Raw genomic sequence first — 13,226 nt, forward strand, 5'->3', positions numbered from 1 at the left:
GGGCCCAAGGCATAGGGTACGTGCGGGGCCCCTGACGCAACGGTTTTCATCACAAGCTAGAACAAAAGGCAGATGTATCTACCTGCCCCTAAGTACAGAGCTTACCAGCCATACCCACCCCAGCAAAAACTCTCTTAACGTCAAGTGTCTCATCTTGTGTAAACTTCTTTTTGAAGAGCGCCACGTCCGCGAAAACCTTACCCTGACCCTGACTCTGACCCTAACAAACGTGTTTAGAAGACATCTTCAGGGTCAGCTGACAAACAAATTGTATTTTACAGAAATTTTATGTGCGATAATTAAATTTTTTTCCCCGACAGAACATTTTCGACTCCTCCTCAATTGTCTGTGTCATGGGCCTCGAGATAGAGCGTTCGTCCTTTAATTGTATGCGCATGCGCACTTCGACAAAAATCTGTATATCGTCTTTGCAATAAAACAAGATGTTGCTGACATTTACATTAGTATGGTGATGAGGTTACGCCCGCAGTGAACAGAGTTGACAAGAAGGTAATGGGTGTTAACAAACACGAGAAGCAAATAAAGTGTAATCGAAAAAGTGATCGTTATACTCAAGTGAACTATCGCCCTCAATTTGTCTTATCTTTTTATTATAATTACCCCTAAACGACGGCGTTAAGACAATAATAACAGCAATAATCAGACGGATTGAATGGCTGCTTTTAAAGACATAATTTATATTTAATTATTACCAACAAAATTTCACGATTCATTGGTGTGGACTTTGTCGTCATTCGGAGGAGAAAAATATTTAATGTCCCATCTTATGTTAAATGTTAACGTCCATTTGTGGTAACAGAGCTTTATCTTTAAATTATCTACATCGGTAAAAATAAAATTGATCTTCTATATCAGTTTTGAGCTTTCTCCAAATGCTTGCCGTACATTGGCTTAAGGTTGGTGCAAATAGTACTTAAGAAGATGAATCCCGACTTTTGCCGATGTAGGATTCTGATGACTTCAACGTTATTTGGTAAGTTTACAAAGTTAAAATTAAGATAGCAGAGGTAATCTTTGTTACAATGTAAATAGTAAAGTACATCTGCCTTTTTTTAAACACTTGAGGAACTGTTAGCTAATATGAACTCACAACTCTCAACAATTGTCAGAAATATACGGTAGAAAATCAGAGAGATCAGGAAGGTTAAATAAACATAGACTTGAATCCGAGAATAACTCTGATGCTGCCTGACCAATGCGAAGCTAAGACTAAGCAATGATGCACGGCGAGAAGTTTCTAGCTTAATTACATTAAAAAGTGATAAACAAATATGTAAAGTACTGTAAGAAGAAAAATAGTAATCTATGTAAATGCGAAAGCGGTTTCTATAGACGGCACGTATAGGACTATAAGTTCTGAAAAAGCTTGTTGAGACATACATTAGAAGAGTTAATTTTTTAAGTTTAACAGTGCAGCATTAATTTATTTTCTTTTACCTTTAGTTTAACTGACATGGTATTGTCGTAAATAATGATGGCTGACACACACGATACACAGAATCGCTCTAGAACTCCTCACAAGTCCGTTTCCTGCAACGACAATGTCCGCCAAAGTCTGTCATCACTCGAGTGAGCTCCCCTTGCTCAGTATTAACCTCAACTTCCACGCTTTTCACCTTAACAATATACACTCGCAAACGCACCAGGGAAAATTACTGATAATTTCCGAGTATGATATTGTCAAATGCTTAATTGTATGTAAAATAGATTAAATAAAAAAACCGTTTAAGAGATTTCTAAAAATTTCGCTGCTAATAATAATTTTTCTAAATAAGATACCTACATGTACATACATATGGAAAAATACTGGCATGCAAACTATCAGACACACAAACTTACTTGCAGACACAAATGCAATTCTTGGGACTGCTTGGTAAGACGTTAATGATTGCTTTCTTACAATCAGTAACAGATATGTAGTCTCAGATATTGACGCATTTACAGACTTTATAATATCCTTTACATAGTCACTTTAATAGCAATTGTACAGTTTATGAAACATAAAATCTTCTTGCAGTATCCCCATACCACAATCCAGGGGACGAAAATTTGACGCGTACTACAACATGCACGGTTACAACAGTCTGAAAGGATGCCCTCTGACACCAAGACGTGATCCTGGCTTTACTCTCCCCATTTTTTTTACTCCATTTGATGACGATTCAAAGCTTAGTCATTGCGGGAAGAGTGAATTTATTGAGTCCCAGGATGTTTCATGCAATATGTCGTTCACGTCCAATGTTGTAGAAACGCCGTACGAGTTGACCAAGCTGCTGACTCTTACTGCGCGAGTCGGTTATAATAAGTGGGGGCCTCCCTTCTCGGCCAACCAACACTTTCGGAATCTTCTGTCCGATTTAAAACAAAACATTTTGGTCGTTTCAACTGCTGTTTGTAGCGTGTATGACAACTCTTTGCCCTCCAAACTTCCTTCTTTTCATTCATCGTTCGTGGAGTGGATCATTAAGCTCAATAACTCTAAAGACGAGAACCTATATCTAGAGTTCCTTGACACCTACGGTACACACTTTGTCTCAAGGGCCCGGTTTGGGGCCTCGGTAACAGTCGTCCACAAGATAAATGATGAAATGAATAGTAATTACACTGAAGGTTTCTTGAAGTCATATGCCAGCCGCACCTCTGCATTGCTTTTTGGAGTCTCCGAGACCGTGACCAAAGAACAACATGAAATAACCAAAAGATTTGAAAATGGTGTCGAGACTACAACGTTTAGTTTAGGTGTTGCTATACCGTATAAAGGTAACGGCCTGACATGGTTGACAAAAGTTCAACGTAAACCCTTCCCCATCGACTATGACTTGATCAGTGTGGAGGCTCTCTTTTCGGACACCTTCATGCGTAACGCATGTTCTCTACAGAGTTATGACATTGACTATGTCACCATACAAAATAACATTATGGCTGTCAAGACCAAATACTGTCAGAAATTAAGGAGAGAAAATCTGCTGGATGACTGTGAAGATACTTCAGGGTTGTCACTGCTCTCCACAAAGTTGATTGGAAGCTCGACACCTAGAGCCGTTGCTAACCCCGATCAGTGTAATGAGGAATGTGATCAACTTCCGGCGTGCGTAGCTGTGACAATTTGTCCTGAGTGTGACATTGGAAACGTCAGAACCGAGTGTGAAATGTTTAGTGCTGGCGAAATCCAGAGTGCAGTGACCGACCATTTGTGGAAGACGACACTATTTGTTAATAAAATGAAGACATCAGTAAAGCTCCAAAACACAACGGTTGTTGCCAAAAATAATTCCAAGTCTGACATCCTCAATGACACCTCCATAGAAGAATGCTACCCATCTTGTATTGAAGATGCTGAATGTTTGGCTTTCATCTCATCTAATGTCTCTGAGTCCACAATTAACTGCACGCGCCACACAGGTTCGCTTCTGTCCCTGACACAGGAAACAGGTGTTAGCCTGTACTTCTTCTCACCGCTTGCGAAGAGAATTATCAGTAAACAGTGGAAAGGTTTTTCTCCATCCACCATGATAAACGACTGGTACAACTCTGCTTGTGTCATCGACAATGAGTGTCGTCAGAACAACTCGATGTGCTTTTCAAACAGGTGCCTCTGTCGACCAGGGTTCTTCTTGTCCACCCGTTACTACAATTGCTCTGACAGTGAGTATAACGAAGTTTGGGTAATGTACCAGACAGGACAACAAATAGTCCTTTTACAACATTGTACATTATTGTTTGTAATTTTTTTGAGACTCTTTTTTACTATTTATTTTGTTTCTACTAATCTCATATTTAAGCTTTGTGGTAAGCGTAAACAGGACTGCACAGCACAGGGAGTAAGGTTAAAGGTCAGAAATTAGATTAATGGAGTTTTTAACAGTCACGAAGAAAGGCTTCGATATTTAAATTTTTACTGTATTTAAGTTTGAGTGATCAAAATGGAAATAATTTACTGACAGTTAATAAAAAAACGGGTTTAGTGAAAATGGATAGAGTAGCAGAGTGTCTCGTGTCTTACGGTGCTAATTAAATAGTAATTACATAAATAATTGAAGGTTTATGAATCAGGAATCACAATAGCGTTGTCTCGGGTTACTAAAAATAGATTGTGACGTCACGCAGCAGAGCTTCATGGGATTGCTTCCCGGACAAACGCTGCACGTTGTTCTGTTTATTCTACGCTACGGCGACTGACGGACGAAAAGCGACATTTTTGCTATTAATCTCTGAAACAATGCTGAAAACTGGAGGAACCAAGCACTGCTGTTGGGGTTTATGTAAATCGGACTCCAGATATCCAGAGCGATTACCGGAGGGGACGTTTTTTATTCCATTTCCAAAGCCTGGTAAGACCAGTGACAAAATGACCCAGTGGGAAAGAGAACAGGCCAAGTTAAAGACTGAGAAAGCAAAGCGCTGGCAGTTTTTATGTGGGCGATCTGATTTCCAAAATGTGGAGAAAATAACCAGGAACACATATATCTGCTCTCTGCATTTTCTTGGTGGAAAAGGCCCAACATCTGAGAACGACGAACCAATATTAGCGACGCTTACAGACGAGGAAACACAAAAGCGACAGGGAGGTAACAGGAAGGCTCCAGCGCAACGTGGCGACCAAACTGCACATTGTCAACGTGAACGTAGGAGAAAAAAGCTTCGCAAAGAAAACTCATCATTTCCAGAATCCACAGAACAAAGTGACAACATAACAATTGAAGACACAGGCGAAGCCGTGGCTGAGAGTGCATCTGCTGAATGTAAGTCGGCTAGCCCAAACCACAAAGCTACACAAACATCTTATGATCAGTACATGCTTGGAGCTAAAATCGAAACTATGATCATGAGAAACGCTGCTGCAGTGAAAAATGATCGAAGTGAACCTGAAGTTACCAACAGGATGGACCCAAGCTTTGTTTTGAAAGACAGGAAGAATACAAAGTTTTTAGTTGGACTATTTCCAGAGCAGTTTGACGTTTTGTACACATTTCTTGGTCCAGCAAAATACAACCTTCAATACTGGGACTCCAAGGGAAATACCAGAGAAACCAGTGGGACAAATGAGAAGAAAACTGGTCCATCTAGGCGTTTTACCCCAAAAGAGGAACTTTTCATTACACTTCTGAGACTGCGAAGAGGACTTTCACTGAAAATGATTGCCTACATGTTTGACACATCTAAATCGTTAGTAAGCAAAATTTTTATCACATGGATTCAGTTTATGTTCCTACACTTCAAGTCTATGAATGTCCCTATGTTCCCAACAAAAGATATAGTTAAAACATCTTTGCCAAGAGTGTTTAGACAGTTTAAAAATGTCAGATGCTCTGTAGACTGCACAGAATTCTTTTGTCAAACACCCAGGGATTATGGGCAGCAAGGCAATGTGTATTCCTCTTACAAGCACCACACCACAATGAAAGGACTGATTGCAGTCTCCCCTAAAGGTGCTGCATGTTTTGTCTCAGATCTGTATGAGGGAAGTGTTAGTGATGTTGATAAACTTGAGAAATATGGCATTCTACAACACATTGAACCAGGAGATGTTTTGCTTGTGGACAAAGGGTTTAAAGTGCAGGATTTGCTTTTGTCAAGACAGGCTACTATAAAAATCCCTGCATTTCTAGGTAAGCGAGCTAGCCTGTCTGCAGAAGAGGAGATGGATACAAGGAGGGTAGCCAAGGCAAGAATTCATGTAGAACGCTTTAATGAAAGACTGAAAAAGTTCATGCTTCTCAGTAGAACTATCCCCCTAAGTCTCAGTTGTGTTGCCTCCCAAATGGTTTTTGTTGGATGCTGTTTGGTAAATTTTCAGAGTAGCTTATGTATTTAAAAGCAAGTGAAATGCTAATGTACCACATGTATTGGTCAAAGACAGAAATGTGGGAGTATTTTTACCAAAAACAGACTGAAAAGAATTTTTGGTGTTAAAATGATGGTCAACCTATCAATTCATTCAGGGGCATATGACAGAAAAGCATTGTAAATAAATCTGTATAGTAATTAATATTATAGGTTACAAGTACTGTTCTGCTTCATAGGAAACAAAGTGAAAAATAAAAAATAAAAACTGCATCTGATTTGCAAAGGGTCTTGAATTGTAACCGATATTTCAAAAATAAAAATAACAATAATAATAACAACCAACTTTATTAGTCCCAATGGGCAATTTAAATGGGAGGTGTGCTCTCTTTCCAATTAAAAAAAAAAATCATTCCCATGCACACCTACACATCACATCACAGAATTTCCAGAGGAATGTGCTCTGAGTCAAGAGAGTGTTGAAAGAGGTGTTGAAACACTCCACCCAGTTGAACAGCACACCAATGCAGAGGGATCGCCGACAAGGAAGGCTCCAGGTACATCTTTCTCCGTTAAAACCACCGCCTCCATTTGCATTTTTCCAATTTGAAACTGTATTTTTTACACGCTCACGTTTTTGTTTTTGTTTTGGAACAATAAACTGCACAGCAACGCACTCGCTGCAAACGCTAGTGTAGTACATGCGGGGAATATAGTTGTCCGCTTTGCATTCCCAGAAGCCCTTGCGCGGCTAGATCGTGACGTCATCTGTGGAAAGCGCTATTAGGAAATGAGTATATATAAAAGAAGGCGGAGAGTGGGGCGTTACTATGCAGACGGAACTAGTCTTCAGTATCCCCACTGCCCTATATATCTGCGGGTAAATAACACAATACCATAATTTATAATCAACATCACTAGTCATTTATAGGCAAACTCTCTACATCGCTTGTGGGATATTCTTATTCCTTTCCTATTGACCGATCGATCAACGCGTGATCACGTGGTCTACCGAATATGTCTACATCGACCCCTCGCGATATATATAAATAAGTCTTAAAATAATCTGTAAGCATGGTGCATAAAGAGTTAACTCAATAACGAACAAAATGCATGTGTAAGTAATTACTGTTCAAAATGTTTGATATAATCGTGCTGTACACAATATTTTTCTGTAAGCAGCGTATAGCATGTGAAAGAAGTTACTAAGCGCAGTAATCTGTATCAGCATGTAGTCCAGCTGACTTGCACAACACCTTCGTGGAGTATCCTGAGAGCAAAATAAAGGGAAAGACTATAATGGTGGGATATGGAACTGATTTGGAGATGTGCATGAGTATGTGTAACAGCTACAAAAATTGTAGATCCTTCAATTTCAGAGGTTTGTATTGCTGTTTTTTTATATTTTTTAAAATATATTTTGTTGGGTAGATGTAGAACTAAGACATTGACTATTATGCTACATTTAATGTAATGTTATGTTATTCACAGACCTACAACATTGACCGTTAGTGTACATTGTATTTATTGTTGTGATGGACATAGATTCAACTCACTGACTGTTTAAAATTATTCCAATGTTCATGAATTTTATATTACAACACATATTGTTCTAGAACTTTATCTACATAAAATGTAGTGATATATATATATATATATATTGTGATATATTTTGCAAATATATAGGAGTAGAATATAAAAATAACTTTCTTTAATATAATCAGGAGCTAAGCTTGCTAGTGTATCTGTCACGTGTCAACCAAGTATCAACAAATGAGTTATTGTCAAAGGCGACATTTTGAATCATGTTCTTTATGTTTTATACATGTCAGATGTGATTTTTCATAAGATGTCGTCAGGTTTCTCATGTAAAGTCAGACTAGATGGAATGTTATGATTGTGGCTGAGATGTAACAGTACTGCCTTTATTACTCTTAGCCACAGAGGGTTCCTGGTCCTGTATGCTTTATGACATCGTCGCACGAGAAGGTTTTTCCGATCCTCAAACGAGTAAAGGTTGGACCCACTACCAAAGAACCTGCATGCATTCTTCTGCCTCATACCCTGAACCAGTGTGGTACAAATCATCTTGCTACAACAACGCGGATTGCCCTGATCCCAACAGCCGATGCAACTCCGATAGATGTTTGTGTAATAGAGGATTTGTATTCTTTGAAACCGATAACAAGTGTCATGTTGCAAGTAAGTTATTGACACTTTTTATTACTTTAACTCACCAGCTTTTATTTAAATATGGTCACTGTCTCTGTTACTGAAGTAATGTAGATTTACTGAGCTTATAGGAGTAAGCTTATTATCTACGTCATCGTCAAATGGATATCACTAAGGATTTGCATTTTACACTGTCACAATTACTGATGTTTTTTTTTTTCAACACACTCACGTCAGAAATATTTCAGTAAAGACAAAATTATTGCTTTGAGCTGTCCTGGTCCTGTGCATTTCAATATTCGTGACCAAGGACTATTCCTTAGTAGGTGTCACTTTATGTATGTAGCTATGTAATGGGTGTAATCGGACAGACAGGATTAAATCAGATGTAAAGAGTTGTTATATATTGCAAATGTTGCTATACATGGGATGTTCTGACCAGATATAAAGTAGTACATAGCTTGAATGAAAAATTACTTTGCAAAAGTGGATAAATTTCAAGAAGTGACATCGCCACCCTCACATTTTAAATTATCAAGATCAGTAAAAGCGAAAGACATAAAATGTTAAAACTATTTCACTTTAGGGAATAAAACAGATACAAAAACTGCGTTGACATCTTCATTTCGTGTCAGCAGCATCTAGATTCTAGACGGACATTTATCGGTAAATATTGTTTTTTGATTATTCTTTGTCATATAAACGGTTGTCCATAGGGTCATGTCTAGACTTGAAGAAAACAGAAGGTAAATCAGGTTCCTACATCATTCAACTGCCAGGAAAGAAGGAGCAGCTAAGAGTCTGGTGTGACATGGACTCTGACAATGGCGGCTGGCTGGTACGTCACGGTGTTTGTGTGTGTCACGTGTACAATTCTGTGAAATTCTAAAGGTGCTTTACATCTCTTCAGATTTCTCCATAAGTCACACATTAAGGTCTAACAAACATGCTGAATTCCGAGACAATGAGATATGTTTTACAAGGATGTATTATAGGTAATTAAATGTAGCCGAAGCTTGAAGTGGGCATGAAATTAATATCTATCCTCGTTATTTGTCAGTAACATTGATTACAATAACTGTACTCATTACAGCGGCGTTCGATTTTTTTTCGTAACAATCAGTTAGTATTGTAAAATATTTTGACAAATTTGATTATAAAGAGGCAATGAGTTATTTGTTAAAAGCTGGTAAATGTGATGTATTAGTGATGTAACTGTAACAAGTGACATAGTTTACAAGTGTTAAAGGTAACATCCGTGTGTCATGGTCAGGTTTTCCAGAGACGTAGTGGCGGGTCCGTGGACTTTAATAGGACCTGGGTGGAATATGAAAAAGGCTTTGGTGTCACCACCGGGGAGTTTTGGCTGGGCAAGACTTCTTTTAAATACGCTTCTCACTTACTTGTTCATTTTCTCCCTTGAAAAGAAAAATAAATAACTGTATGTATTATAGCGAATTGAAAAAAATATGAAGTTGTTTAAGTAAATGCACTCATATTGCAGCTTGCTCAATGTTCTTTGTTTCTGCTTCGTTCAGAAAAAAAAATACAAGTAGTATTTATGCATAAACCAGTACTTACATGTCTAGGGTCTGCTCTTAAAATATTAAAATATAAAAAGAAAATGTCTGGTTATATTTTTCGTTCTTTTGTACTTTTTACCTTTATTTACAACAAGATATACGATAAAAGACGATTGTTTAATTATTCAAAGAAAACATGGGTAATGCACACCACCTTAGAGTATTGTCCCTTACAGTGCAGGTGATTTACTGCTAAATTTATTTTGTCTTGTGGACTCTTTCCGAAGATTTTGATTAAAATTACTTTAAACTCATAATGAAACGCGATGAACTGATATTTAATAATATTGTAATAGTAAAAAAATACATGAGTATGCATTATTTCTTTAAAACATTTATATTTTCGTGCGTGCAAGGAATCAGCTTTATTTCCTCTTTTGTAAATGTTCGTGGACTAAGAGTGGCAATTAGTGTAACATCTTCTTCTATTACTTATTAAGGTTTCTAAACTGAAATGTTTTATTTTAGGTTTATCGAATCTTCACGAGCTGACCAAAGGAAGACCACACCGACTGCGTATTGACTTAGGTAAACAGAATGGTAATCGTTCCTATGCTAACTACGCAATATTCAGGGTGGACGGTCCTGAGACGAGCTACAGACTACACGTGTCCAACTACTCGGGTAATGCAGGTACGTGTACAGATAATAAGCACAATTGCTGAAAGTCTGTCTACCTGGACGATCGTTATTTTGATGGTAAATAAACTTTTCTATGTATTAAGTGTTATCATTTAACATTGTGTGCCAAGGAAATCTTTTACTGACATGCTTTTCAAAGTTTTTAGAACAACAAAGAATGAGGGTAGCTTTATATTTTAATTAAAATGTTCAAACTTTAGTCTGGCTGTAACTAATTTATGCATCTATCATTATCATCTGTGATGGTAGTTCTGCTGATTTTTAAAACAAAAATAATGTTATTTTAGTTTTTGTTCAACCAGTAACGATGTAGGTACACTTGTAATGCAAATAGTAAGCTTATGAATAGAATTTTTCAAACACTTAACTTGCGATTCTACTACTGTATGTATACGTGTATGTATATAACAATTGCAGAAGACAGTTTATCTCGTCACGACACAATGAAGTTCTCAACTTATGACCGAGACAATGATGCTTCATCTCAATACCACTGTGCTCGAGATTTTAACGGTGGCTGGTGGTTCTCGTCTTGCCATCCCTCTAACCTCAACGGCCTCTATGGGGCAGAAGGTTTGAAAGGCATCACTTGGAATGACAAAGCTGGCTTCACATTCACCGAGATGAAATTCAAAGAAGTGTGACAAGGCGCAATCTGCCTCTCGGTGGTGATGATCGTTGTCTTCTTTGTCACCATCGATGTATTCAATGACATTACAACGGGCACACATGAGTTTAACAGTGTTTGCCAGTCCGCTCCAGACACTATAATACGTTCTCTGTACAATGATGTGCACGTGTAGTGTCATAAATAAAGATCAAAGCAATCTGAAAATTGTTGTTGTGTCTGTGTAGTACTCGACATAATCAATAACTATGATTTAGCAGCCAGAATATTATATTATTTCTTACTGTCGAAATTTCATGAAGATTATCGTCGTCGTCGTCGTCGTCGTCGTCGTCGTCGTCATCATCATCATCATCATCGCCATCGTCATCATCATCATCATCAGTAACGGCAGCAGCAGCAGTACTATATAATGTCTAGTAATTTTAACATATTGCAAGTCTTCCTCTGTCTGGTCATCTACCTTAAAGGCAAACATCATGAATGAGAAATCGTTTAATAACATGATTAGTATTACTCTGTCAACCTTTGCTGCAGAACGATTGCTTTATGCTGCACAAGTCGTGTGTTTTCTCTTTACCGCGCCATAGACACTCACGAGACAGGACACAACTAAACCAATGTAGATATATATGTTCGTCTTTGTTATTTGTTCCGAGCCAAAGACTATCACGAGGTAGGACACAATCAAACCCTCTAAATATGACCAAATGCCGCCAGTGACGGTTGACTCTCAACGACATTAAGTCCGAGGTAAAAGACAGACGGCGAAATGTTCACAGCTAATGGGTCTAATGAACAAAGAACAATTATGCAAAAATACACTACCTTATCTCTTACTGCACTATTTATTTTTCACTATTCATTAAACAATCTGTAGTAAGCCTAGATGATCAGATCATTAAAACATATCCCGTAATCTAATTAACTAATGTCAGCTTTATACAGTAGCAAATTTTAAAGAATAAATACATTAGTCACTTACTTTCTTCCTCTTTTTTTGTCACTATTCGTACTAAAATAGTCAAGTACTTACTATTCAGTTGAGCTGTGTCATGATTCTCCGATTATGTGTTCGTCAGGCGTTTAACAACTAAAATTTATTCAAACTCTAAGAGTACTAATGTGTACTAGACTATTTGACTACTTTCGTCTCATTTCAAGGTAGAAAATAAAACTGCCCTGACTGCAGACATATCTATCAATGATAATTACAAAAGGTAGGATTTCTCATTTTTAATTAAAATCTGTTTTCTTGAGCTAGATGAGTTTTTTTTCAATTTAAACCTTTTAATCGATTTTGAAAAATTATTTTTAGAACACCTGGACAATCGTTTTTTGTTTGTAATTGTTTTGCCGACTTAGTTTCATACCACGTGGCTTTACCTAATCAAGGGATAACAGAGGTCGATGCATTAGGCTTACCACCCCAAACCCCCTCTCCCTGGCTCAAAACAAGACCGAGAGAGAAAAAGAGAAATAAAATCAAAGAAAGTTAGATACTAGAACTTTAATAGAATAGGTCTGAGCTTATTTAGAGGGGAAAGCTAACGTCCATAGGCATTAACATCTTTATCATTATTGTTGAAATACACGAGAATGTTTAATATGAAGGAAAACTTGCGTTTGTACAATCATGTAAGAAACATAATTAAGATCATCATTAGTAGATGAGAGAATTTTACTAGTCACCACGCACTCCATAATCCTGCAGTGTACCCACTTGTATTATAGAGCATCAAGTAATTTATTGTCGGTAGCCTAATAAAAAGTTTTTGAATATGTCAAAGCCAGTATATACAAGATTTTCTTTCTGTGGCCGCCTAGGTGAGTTTTGTTATTACCATGTGGATGTAGATCGCATGAGAACACCATGTCTGTTTGTTCTGCTTTGAACAATTCTAACATTTAAGGATAAGGCCGAGTTCTGAGGGAATTTGTTTCCGGTCGAATGTTTAGCTGAAGGGCCTTTGCGGCCATGAGAAGGTGAAAAAGATGTTCTTGCCTGGCCGCTTGAGAGTGCATGTTGATGTTGTGTAGACAGACACGTGTGAAGAACTTGAACTCAAACTCGAACATATTATTGACTTAAGGTCATTCATTTATTGTTACTTTTACAGGGTGAGCATATATAAGACATCTTCTCAGTCATCTAATCCTACCCTTTCATACCTGTCTCGTTCCTATAATACATATGAGCTGTATACACTGTGTAGCAGTCCTCTCACACACCCACTCATCCATTCTCCTATTTATTTATACCCCTCTCATACCTTCCCTACAGATGTATATCTGTGTAGTCTTTACACAAATGACCACCCCATAATACCGATATAATTGCTAAAAAACACACTTCACATGGAAAATAGCATTGGCATGCATGAACAGGGGAGATC

Source organism: Pomacea canaliculata, linkage group LG7 (assembly GCF_003073045.1).
Source record: "Pomacea canaliculata isolate SZHN2017 linkage group LG7, ASM307304v1, whole genome shotgun sequence".
Classification (NCBI taxonomy): Eukaryota; Metazoa; Mollusca; class Gastropoda; order Architaenioglossa; family Ampullariidae; genus Pomacea; species Pomacea canaliculata.